The sequence below is a fragment of the Fundulus heteroclitus genome, unplaced genomic scaffold (genome assembly GCF_011125445.2).
Source record: "Fundulus heteroclitus isolate FHET01 unplaced genomic scaffold, MU-UCD_Fhet_4.1 scaffold_154, whole genome shotgun sequence".
NCBI lineage: Eukaryota > Metazoa > Chordata > Actinopteri > Cyprinodontiformes > Fundulidae > Fundulus > Fundulus heteroclitus.
The window spans coordinates 419486-429437 of record NW_023396566.1 but is presented as its reverse complement, the minus strand read 5'-3'; positions in this window follow the sequence as shown (position 1 = coordinate 429437).

Below are 9952 nucleotides of genomic sequence, written 5' to 3'. Positions count from 1 at the left end.
TTAATTTTCATGGATAGGTGCAATCCTGCAGGCATCAAAAGAACATGGCAGCAGCTGAAAATGAAATATAAAAACATACTTCAAGCAGGTAAGCCTTGAGCACATCATAGGAGTAGCTACCTGACTTTACAAACATTTGACATATTAAATGACTAAATGGCATTCAGTGTAGCATTTTTGACATATGTCTAAATGTTCATTCTCATTTGACTTCTACTCAACCAACAGACAGAAGGCAGAGGCTCGTAAAACAGGGGGAGGACCTGCACCACCACCCCTGACAAATGCAGAAGAGATGGCCCTGAGCCTAAATGCTGGAAGGCCAATGGCTGAGGGAATTCCTGGAGGGACTTCATCAGAGCCAGTCACTCCAGAAGATGTAAGTGCCTTCATAAAATGTAAGAGGTCTACCTACAGTGTTATTTTTTTTATATAGACTAAATGTGATATTTCCATTTATATTACTTTGGGTTGGGTTTTTTGTTGGTCCCAACAGATTCGGATGGTAATATCTGCCTCTTGGAGCCTCCTGTCCCAACAGTACCCCATACAGTTGTCAGTAGCCTACTCCATACACCATCAATTATGATAAATAGTATTATAAAGTGTACTCTATGAAATGCTCATCTCCACAGGATGATGGGGATGAAGAAACCGTTTCTGCTGCCACAGACAGGCCTACAGAGGTAATTTTAATATTATATGTCTACACATCAAACAATCTACACATTGACATTTATATGTGGAGTATCCTATAGAATCCAAGTTTATATCTATAAATGGTCATTCTTATCTCTACCCCCCAGAGTGTGGAAGAACAGCAGGAGGAAGGTCCATCAACTTTTGGTGCACAGATGGACACAGTTCAGTGATTTACAGTAAATGTCACAGTTTCATTCTGAATTTTAGACTACATTCATGATGTAACTCTAATCTAATGTATTTTCAGTTGCCAGTTAAGGAGTTATATAGACTTCTTCTTATTAAAAAGATAGAAAAAAACAGCAAAGAACTTGTATACTTGGACCGCCAGATCCAAAAGGCAGATCTGGAAATCAACATTCTAAAACTAAAGTGAGAGGTGATTGTATGGTCACAGGTGAATTCTAGGAAGTATTGAAACTATTTTAAAATCTTTTTTTTTGTTTTCTTTTTTTTTCGCAGATGAACAACACCATATAAATTGCTGTGATAGGATAGGGATATTACAAAAAAATCCACTCTGGGCCTCAAAATCCTTTCCCGACGTAAATGTAACTCCCTACGAAGTAATACAACCTCTTCGTCAACAGGATCATCCATAAATGGACATGTCATTTCATTCCCTTTGATGCGCTCTGCGTGACTGAAATGTGCACAATGAATATGTCCCCAAAGAATCAATGAGGTGTTTAAACACCACTTCCTCTTTAAAAAAGGGGAGGAGACCAAAATAAACTCTGGGTTTTCTGAAGAAAACCTGCTCCCGACCAGGTTAGGTTCACAGAGTAAATTGCCATGGTAACTGACTCTGAGTATAAGTTACCTCTCTTTCAGAAACGGGCTTGACTTACTCTGCTTTCTCAGGTTTAACTTACCTCCCTTTCTGAAACAGAAAACCCAGAGTTTCCCTCATTTCAGGGTTAACATACTCAGAGTTTTCACTTAACCTCCTTTCTGAAACAGGCCCCATGTCTCCCACTTGGATACAAAGAAACAATAAACAAATAAAATAAAAGTGTAAATTTTTTTTTTTATTTGAAGGAGTGTAAGTTATTAAAGTGTAAATGACTAGTACAACTCCGCCATTTATTATTTTACAGAAGCATGAAGGGCGACATAGAATCTTATCTAAAACTGCTGGCTAAGGATAAGCGTAAATACAGTAAGATTGTTATTCACGCTGGCGGTAATGACACCCGATCACGCCGATCGGAGGTCACTAAAGTTGGTGTTGCTTCGGTGTGTGAGTTTGCTAAAACAATGTCGGACTCCGTAATTTTCTCTGGTCCCCTGCCTGATCTGACCAGTGATGACATGTTTAGCCGCATGTCATCATTCAACCGCTGGTTGTCTAGGTGGTGTCCTGAAAACGACGTGGGCTACATTGATAACTGGAGAACTTTCTGGGGAAAACCTGGTCTGATCCGGAGAGACGGCATCCATCCTACTTTGGATGGTGCAGCTCTTCTTTCTAGAAATCTGGCCGGATTTATTAGTCCTCCTAAATGCTGACAACCCAGGGTCCAGACCAGGAAGCAGAGCCGTAGTTTAACACACCTCTCTGCAGCTTCTGTACTGTTACCCATCCATTATCCTATTGAGACGGTGTCTTTCCCACGGCCAAAACTTAACAGATCAAAAACTTATCTAAAAGGAACAAATCATAAAAACCTAATAAAAATCAATACGGTTCACCTTGAACCTAAAAATAAAACAATTAAATGTGGTCTATTAAATATAAGGTCTCTCCCTCCAAAGACTTTGTTAGTTAACGAATTGATTTCTGATAAACAGATTGATTTGTTTTGTCTCACAGAAACCTGGCTACAAGAGGACTACGTTAGTATAAATGAGTCAACTCCCTCCAATTATTCAAATTTCCACATTCCCAGATCTGTGGGAAGAGGAGGAGGAGTGGCAACCATCTTTCAGTCTGATTTATTAATTAGTCCCAGGCCAATTAATAACTACAGTTCTTTTGAACATTTAACCCTCAGTTTCCCTCATCCAAACTGCAAAGCAATAAAACCTCTTCTGTTTGTTGTTTTGTATCGTCCACCAGGCCCTTACACTCAGTTTTTGGATGAGTTGTCAGATTTCTTATCTGATTTGGTGTTAAATACTGATAAGGTTATTATAGTGGGTGATTTTAACATCCATGTTGACACTGAATGTGATAACCTTAGTGTAGCCTTTAAAACTATCCTAGATTCAATTGGTTTTGCTCAAAATGTGCATAAACCGACGCACTCTTGGCTCCATACTTTAGACCTTGTGCTGACATATGGCATTGATTGTGAAGAATTAACAGTATTTCCTCACAACCCTGTCCTATCTGATCATTTTTTAATAACATTTGAGTTTAATCTAACTGAGTTCTCCACCCCCAAAAGAGGGTTCCATTATAGTAGATCTTTATCGGATAATGCTGTATCAAAACTTAAAGAGTCTGTCCCCTTTTTAATATCCTCCGTATTGCAGAAATGCCCTGTAGATGGCAGCAATGTTGTTTCTTCCAATTCACAAATAGATGTCTTTGTAAACGGTATGACTTCGTCATTGCGTTCTGCATTAGACAATGTAGCTCCCTTGAAAAAGAAGGTGATTATTCACAGGAAGCTGGCTCCTTGGTTTAATTCAGAGCTGCGTTCCTTGAAGCACAATGTTAGGAAATTGGAGAGAAAATGGCGCTCTACACACCAAGAGGAATCCTACTTAATCTGGAAGAACAGTCTATTGTTGTATAACAAGACCCTTCGCAGAGTTAGAGCAGCATATTTTTCATCATTAATTGAGGAGAATAAGAATAATCCTAGATTTCTCTTCAGTACAGTTGCCAAACTTACCCAGAGCCACAGCTCTGTTGATCCATCCATTCCCTTAGCTCTTAGCAGTAATGATTTTATGGGATTCTTCATAAATAAAATTGATTCCATTAAAAATAAAATAATTGGCATCCTCCCAAACATGATTACCTCATCCTCAGTAAGTGAGGCAGCATTGGAGGAATCCTTAGAACCTGCGCAGTGTCTGAACTGTTTAAAAGCAGTAGAGCTTTCTGAGCTATCTAAAATTTTAGCTTCATCTAAACCTTCTACCTGTATGTTAGACCCAATCCCAACCAAGTTGTTTAAGGAGGTATTCCCTCTGATCAGTGGTCCTATTTTAGACATGATTAATCTATCCTTGGTAAATGGATATGTACCACAGGCTTTTAAAGTAGCTGTTATTAAACCTTTACTTAAGAAACCATCTCTTGATCAAGATGAGTTAGTAAATTACAGACCTATATCTAATCTTCTTTTCTTATCTAAAATTCTTGAGAAAGTAGTTGCTAATCAACTATGTGAACATTTACAAAGTAATGACCTACTTGAGGAGTTTCAGTCAGGCTTCAGAGCTCATCATAGCACTGAAACAGCTCTGGTGAAGGTCACCAATGATATTCTCATGGCCTCAGATAATGGACTTGTGTCTATACTTGTCCTGTTAGATCTCAGTGCTGCATTTGATACAGTTGATCACAATATTCTCCTGCAAAGACTTGAGCATACTGTAGGGATTAAGGGAAAAGCATTAGGCTGGTTTAAATCTTATCTGTCAGACAGATTCCAGTTTGTTCATGTTAATAATAAATCTTCCTCAAACTCTAGGGTCACTTGTGGAGTACCACAGGGTTCAGTCCTTGGACCAATTCTATTTACTATATATATGCTTCCGATTGGCAAAATTATCAGACAGCATGGGATTAATTTCCACTGTTATGCTGATGACACTCAGCTATATTTATCCATAAATCCTGATGAATCCAATCAGTTACTTCGACTGCAGTCATGTCTTGATGACATCAAAAGCTGGATGACTTTAAATTTCCTGCATTTAAATTCTGACAAGACAGAAGTTGTAATCTTTGGGCCAGAGTCTTCAAAAAATAAAGTTCTTAATCAATCCCTTAATTTGGATGGCATTAACTTGGCCTCTGGTAATAAAGTTAAAAATCTTGGTGTTGTTTTCGACCAAGACATGTCATTTAAATCCCATATTAAACAGGTTTCCAGAGTTTCCTTTTTTCACCTCCGGAATATCGCCAAAATTAGAAACATTCTGTCCAGGAGTGATGCTGAAAAACTGGTCCATGCATTTGTTACTTCAAGGCTGGACTATTGTAATTCTTTACTATCAGGAAGTCCACAAAATGCAGTTCGAAGTCTTCAGCTGATTCAAAATGCTGCGGCAAGAGTTCTGATGAAAATCAACAAGAGGGATCATATTTCTCCTGTTTTAGCTTCCCTTCATTGGCTTCCTGTTAAATCAAGAATAGAATTTAAAATTCTCCTTCTAACGTATAAAGCCCTTAATAATCAAGCTCCATCATATATCAGAGCTCTGATTACCCCGTATGTTCCTAACAGAGCACTTCGCTCTCAGACTGCAGGTCTGCTGGTGGTTCCTAGAGTCTCTAAAAGTAGAATGGGAGGCAGATCCTTTAGCTATCAGGCTCCTCTCCTGTGGAACCAACTCCCAGTTTTGGTCCGTGAGTCAGACACCCTATCTATTTTTAAGACTAATGTTAAAACTTTCCTTTTTGACAAAGCTTATAGTTAGAGTGGCTCATACCCTGAGCTATCTCTATAGTTGTGCTGTGATAGGCCTAGGCTGCTGGAGGACATCAGGGTCTAATTTTCTCACTCTACTGATTTCTACTGTTCTTCAGTCTACTGTTCTCCAGTTTTGCATTGTATTACATTGAAATGACTGTCGTAATTTCAGCTTTTAACTTTTGCTCTCTCTCTTTTTCTTCATAGTAGGTACACCTGGTCTGGCGTTCTGTTAACTGTGACATCATCCAGAGAAGACGGCTCACCCGCTACTTCCATCTAATGTAGAACAGATTACTAGATCAATGTGTGCTTCTGTGCTTTTTTGTTTCTCTTGTTGTGTCTCTGTTCTGTCTTCTGTAACCCCAGTCGGTCGAGGCAGATGACCGTTCATACTGAGCCCGGTTCTGCCGGAGGTTTTTCCTTCCCGTTAATGGGTGGTTTTTCTTCCCACTGTCGCTTCATGCTTGCTCAGTATGAGGGATTGCAGCAAAGCCATGGACAATGCAGACGACTCTCCCTGTAGCTCTACGCTTCCCCAGGAGTGAATGCTGCTTGTCGGGACTTTGATGCAATCAACTGGTTTCCTTATATAGGACATTTTTGACCAATCTGTATAATCTGACCAAATCTGTATAATATGATTGAACTTGACTTTGTAAAGTGCCTTGAGATGACATGTTTCATGATTTGGCGCTATATAAATAAAATTGAATTGAATTGAACTGTCAAGGAACCAGTAGAAAAGTAGTTATATGGTGACAGCAGAACCTTTTCTGTTTAAAGGCAGGGAAAACAAAAGGGCTGGTGGTGGACTTTCACAGGCGCAGACCCACTCCACTGCAACCAGCGGCTGGATAAACTCATTAGGAGGACCAGCTCTGTCCTGGGACGCCCCCTGGACTGATGGAGCCGATACCCAGATCGGAGATCGGCTCTGAAATGGACTAATTAGCTGTCTTTTTTTTTATTAATATCATACACAGCAATACAGTTACAGTGATCTAGTCAGTTCAATTGTACATCTGCAACGCTGGTGGCGTCTTCACGCAGCCCAGCTGCTGATGAGCAAACAGAGAGCAGCATGGAGCAAGAGCCAAGTCTGCTGTTTGGAAACGTTTCAACCTTCATACCCCCACAAGTCCGACTGCAACATGCTGCATCTGCAATGAGAACGTTGTAAGGGGAAATTCAGCACCACAAACTTAAATAACAGCCCCCAAAGGCACCAGTTTAAGGCAAGCCTGATGCCTTCATGCACATGGCGAGGTATACGGTTGATACGAGCAAATGTGGGAATGTGGTGCAGAGACCAGTTTATAGTTCAGCAGTTCAACAGTCTGATGGCGACAGGGAAGAAGGTTTTTGCAGAACCTGGTGGTCCTGCAGCGGATGCTGCGGAACCTCTTCCCAGAGGGCAGCAGGGAGAACAGTCTATGGTGGGGGTGTGAGGGGTCCCTGATGATGTTACGGGCTCGAGACACACAGCGCTGAGATGAAATGTCCTTAATGGAGGGAAGAGGAGCCCCGATGATCCCTTCTGCTGTCCTCACCACTCTCCTCACGTTCCTCCGGTCGGAAGCGCTAAGAAAGTGCTATCCAAGATCCACTTTTAGCTTATAAGTGCTTAACATAGGCTGCCATAAAGTCAATAAAAATAAAGTGCACTGACCACTGAGCAAATATAAAGTGCCCTTGCTCATCTTAAATGTTGTGTAAACAGATTGACAAATTGTCACAATTTAGTAAATGAATTTCAAACATCTCAATCCAACTTAAAAAGTAAGTAAACAGAATTCAATCAAATGAATTCAAAACTTTAGGACTGTAACTTAAAAGTAGCATGATCACTGAAACATGATCAAAATCACCAAGACCATTCTTCAGTCATGAACAAACACATACGTAGCCCTAAAAACAACTAAACAACTAAACCTGAATACTTAGTTATAATAACCACAAAGCTCTTTCCAGTTACACCTCACTCACATATCTTAATTCAGTCATTTTAAAGTGAAATGAAGATTCTTGTTAAGAAACACCAGCTTCTCAACCCTGTCAGCTGACAGACGGTTTCTCTTTTCGTCCATCATGTTGGACACAGAAGAGTCTCTCACTGGCCACACTTGTGCATGGGGCAGAGAGATACCTCTGTGCAATTCCCACCAGTGAGGGAAATCGGGCAGCATTGTCCCTCCAATAAGTCAAAGGGTTTGCAGACCGTACAATGGTTTGCTCAGTGAGGTAAGTTTGCACCTGAACCAGTACAGATGAAGAAGTCACAGATCGCCTTTCCTGCTCACTCTCTTGCAGGATCTCTTCAAACACACTGCCAAGGCTGGTGTCTGTGCTGAGACGTGGCTTCTTGCTAGACTGTTGCTCTTCTGGCACATCACTGCTGGCTTTCTTTAACTCCTCTATCTTCTCCACCTCTCTGATGAGAGCGTCTTTGGCAGGCCCTAAGCTATTAGGATCTGCAAAGTATCTGGAAAAAAAACAATAATGTGAATTTTAATAAAGTGCATATTTCTAGAGTTTGAAACAAGTCATGAATTCGATTCTGCAACAAAATATTCAAAATATACATCATATACCTATTAAGGGACTTGCCTGTCTTTATATCTTGGATCCACCAATGATGCCACAGAATACAGTGGATCACTTTCAACGTGGCTGAAACGTCATTCCACTGCCTCCAATAGGGTCCTTTTCATAGTCTTAACTCCTTCATCAGTGGCCTGCTCTCTGGAAAGAACACGCTTCAGGGCTGCAATTGCAGGAATCACGTCAGCTGTAGTGGCTGTTTCAGCGCTGACAGCTCTTGTTAGCTCCTCGAATGGAGCTAAGATTTCAACCGCCCTCTCCATCAGTCCCCACTGGTTCACTGTTAGAGTAGCTGGGAGGTTGTGCTCTGCAGCATAAACGCTCAAGGTGCGCTTTTGGCCGAGGAGGCTCTGCATCATGTAGAGTGTACTATTCCATCTTACTTGGACATCTTGCAGTAAGCGCTTTACAGGCACTTTCATCTCAATTTGGATGTCTTGTAGTTTTGAGTATGCCAAAGTTGAGTGCTTGAAATGACCAATGATTTTTCTGCCGTTGGCAAGTGCATCTAGTATGCTACGTTGTGAGAGCAAACCCTCATGCACAGCCAGCTGCAGTGAGTGAGCAACACAGCCCAGACTTGGCACGCCCAATTCATCCATTGCCTTCTTCATGTTCCTCGCGTTGTCACGTAAAATGACATGCACACGTTGTTTGTCTATCCCCCACGCATTCAGCATCTCCGAAATGGCTTGGCTGACATGTTCTGCTGTATGAGCCCCGCGGAACTGATGAGCATGCAGTACGGCACGCTTTAAATCATAAGTTTCGGGATCAACCCAGTGCGCAGTGAGGCTCAGGAGGGACATCGGGCAAACATCTGCGCTCCAAATATCCGTAGTGAAACTAACAACAACGTTCCGGTTCAATTGACTATGTATGGTTTCTTTCACTTTGCTGTACAGCTGTGGTATGGCTGTGTCGGCAATGTAGTGTCTCGAAGGCAGAGCGTAGCGCGGGTCCAAAACTTCCAGAAGACGAGTCAGTCCGACATTCTCAACTACTGAGATGGGCTGGTTGTCAAGAGCAATAAATTCGACCAACCTTTCTGTAATCTTCTTTGCTCTATTATTTTCGTTGGAGTATTTGTCTCTCCTCATAACGTCCAGCGTTTGTTGCTTCGCTTTAGTAACCTTTCCATCTGCAGCTTTACAAAACGCTTCATACACGTTGTCATGTTTTGTCCTCAGATGACGAATCAAGTTCGTGGTGTTAAATGTAGCTCTGCTGCTACCTCCTCTTGAAATTGCCATGTTGCAGACATTGCAAGTAGCTTTAGGACAGTCTTCACTCGCGAGAGTAAAATACTTCCACACTTCTGACATGCTTGCTTTGCAGCGCCGCGGAGGTTTGTATTGCGCAACTACCGTCAACCATAGACATATATAAAAAGTAGACCCCGCATCGACCGCTCTCGCCTATAGGCGCTGACGAGATTTAGGGGCGCCATCTTGGGGCGGTCGACAACTCCGCTTAGTCTAATGTGTTAACCAGGTGCAGAATCAATTTTAATCAACTATAACTCGTTTGATGTTGAACTAATTTTCACATTTGTTTTGCTTAAAACTTTAAAACTATAGCTATTATAACAAATGGTCCAATGCGTTTAAATAATCTTAGTGGGGTTAAAAGTAATAGAATATTCTGACATGATGTATGTATGTTTCAAAACACAGCCACGCACACATTTTTTATAATTTTTTTATTGCTATATAAACAAACACATTTGTACATGTACATATGTACATATACTTCCCAAAAAGAACCCGTGATGTGCGAAATCTGTAAAGTAGAAACCTTTATTTATTTTTTTACAATTATTATATACAATGAAATACACTATAGTATATTGAAACCATAGAACAAAACCTTTTTACCGGCCCAAGCATTTGTTTAACAAATGAAAGTACTATATAAACGTTTTTTATTATTATTTACAAATAAGCTGTAAAATAATAATTTTAATCAATATGAACTGAAGGCTTCAAATTGCGGAGATCAGCGCGGCCCACCGCGACCCGAGTCATTGGATTAGAACGGGAGAAAAT